Consider the following 1,611-nt stretch of genomic DNA (forward strand, 5'->3'; position numbering starts at 1 on the left):
GCTTCTAAGGAGAAGAAGAACAATGTGAAGGGTGGTGATGTCAAGAAGGGCAATGTCACCCCTTCCAACAAAGTCGATGACTTTAACCCTTCTTATGTGTTGTCTCGTGCTAGTGATGGGCATGTTTATGCTAAATTTGTTGGTTATCCTTATGAGAACATTGAATGGTCTATTTGGGTTCCTAAGACCCTTGTTACTAACATCAAAGGACCCATTACAAAATTGGTACCTAAAACCAATCATTGATCTCTTGTAGGTGTTTGCTTCTAGTGGGGATCATGGTTTCTCAATAGTGGAGCCACAAATCATATGACCGGAAGCAAGGACTTGGTGGTAGACGTGCACAAGATTCCATCTATGCCCATCGATGTCGAGTGGGGTGATGCCTCGTCTTCCAAGGTATTGGTTCTTGTCAAGGTTGTCATTTCTCATGATCTCACGATCGACAAAGTCGTGCTTGTTGAGTCCCTTGCATACAATTTACTTTCCGTTCGTAAATTTGCACTCATGGTCTTTGCCACATTCTTTGATATTGATATCGTGGCCCTCTTGTGGAGCAATACTCTTAAAGTAGCCTTTGTTGGGCATGTAGAGAACGGTCTTTATGTGATTAACTTTTTGGAGTGACCCACTTAGACCGCGACATGACTAATGGCTAAAGTTGATGTGGGGTGGCTTTGGCATTGCCGTTTAGCCCATGTCAATATGAGATCTTTGCAAAGTCTTCTCAAGTGGGACCATGTCTGTGGACTAACAAACGTTAGCTTTGCCAAAGATCATGCTTGCAGTGCATATATCAAAGGAAATTTACATGAGAAGGCTCACCCTCCCACGACTATCATCTACTCGAAGAGACCCTTGGAGCTCCTTCACAAGGATCTCTTTGGGCCTCCATCCTTTGGTAGTCTTGGGGGTATAAAGTATTTCTTGGTGATTGTCAATGATTATTCAAGGTACACTTGGGTATATTTCTTCAAGAGGTAGAGTGAAACTGAACATACTGTCATCGGCTTTGCAAATGAAGCTCAATGTCAACACGATGCAAAGATCTTGACAATAAGAAGTGACAACGACATAGAGTTCAAGAACTACACCTTGGATGAGTTTTTTAGTGATGAGGGGATCAAGCATCAATATTCCGCACCATACACCCCTCAACAAAATGGTGTAGCGGAGAGGAAGAACCGGGCGTTGATGGATCCGGCAAGGACCATGATGGCGGAGTTCAAGTCCCCTTACAACTTTTGGGCCAAAGCCATCAACACCGCGTGTCATGCATCCAATCGACTCTATCTCTGCAAAGGCTTAAACAAGACTCCATATGAAATACTCACCGGTAACAAGCCCAACCTCAAGTACTTCCGGGTGTTCGGTTGTAAGTGTTTCATTCTCGAGAAAGGTGTTCGTTTGTCTAAATTTGATGCTAGAGCTCATGAGGGCATATTTGTTTGTTATGCTACAAACTCTCATGCTTACCGTGTCCTCGACGAGTCCACATGACTCATTGAGGAGACGTGTAACATGGAGTTTGACGAGAATAACTGCTCCCAAGTGGAGCAAAGTGGTACTTGTGATGTAGGTGATGAAATTCCTCCCCAAGCCATAAGAAGA

Source organism: Triticum aestivum, chromosome 3B, assembly GCF_018294505.1.
Source record: "Triticum aestivum cultivar Chinese Spring chromosome 3B, IWGSC CS RefSeq v2.1, whole genome shotgun sequence".
Taxonomy (NCBI): Eukaryota; Viridiplantae; Streptophyta; class Magnoliopsida; order Poales; family Poaceae; genus Triticum; species Triticum aestivum.